The sequence below is a fragment of the Oryzias melastigma genome, linkage group LG17 (assembly GCF_002922805.2).
Source record: "Oryzias melastigma strain HK-1 linkage group LG17, ASM292280v2, whole genome shotgun sequence".
Classification (NCBI taxonomy): domain Eukaryota; kingdom Metazoa; phylum Chordata; class Actinopteri; order Beloniformes; family Adrianichthyidae; genus Oryzias; species Oryzias melastigma.
Genome location: NC_050528.1, coordinates 30,272,268 through 30,272,917, shown reverse-complemented (window position 1 = coordinate 30,272,917; position 650 = coordinate 30,272,268).

The following is a 650-nucleotide window of genomic DNA, read 5'->3' as shown; positions in this document are numbered from 1 at the left end:
TGCTCCACCATGCAGCACATAAAGAAACTTTAGAATGCAAAATAAGCCAATGCTTTAAGTTAATATATATTCTGTGCAATATCAGCAATGGTTCATTGTTTTGAAAACTCTCAAATATGACTCGGGCAAACAATGTACAAAATCACCTCTTCTATGTGCATCAAGCACAATACTGCAGCGATCTATCAGATTGTACTTCTACCATTCCTGGAGGATTGAAATCTAAAGCTGCTGCCCATTTGTCTCCTCTGACCTTTCATAATTTGTGTTATTTAACTTTTGCTTCATCCTTTAGACTCAAAGTGTCCATCCACAGGCTCAGTGGAATATCATTTCTGTTTATCCTTTGCTTTTTTTAAGAAGCTCTCCTTGAAATCCCAGATTTGGTATTTTGGCAGAACCGCATGTGCACAGTGGATCATTAGGATCACAGCTGAGTCTTGTTAAGAAACCAGCTAAATCCTGCAAAGATCAGCCAAAAAACTTTAAATTACCTTATATATATACATTTTTGCTAAACATGGAGAAAATCAACATATATGTTTCGACATTAGAAACTATAAACATGTGGCTTTCTTTCCTCCACAGTCCAGTTTTTCACCCTGCTGGGTTTACTTTGTTGCCGAGAACTGAAATCTATTTTCTGATGC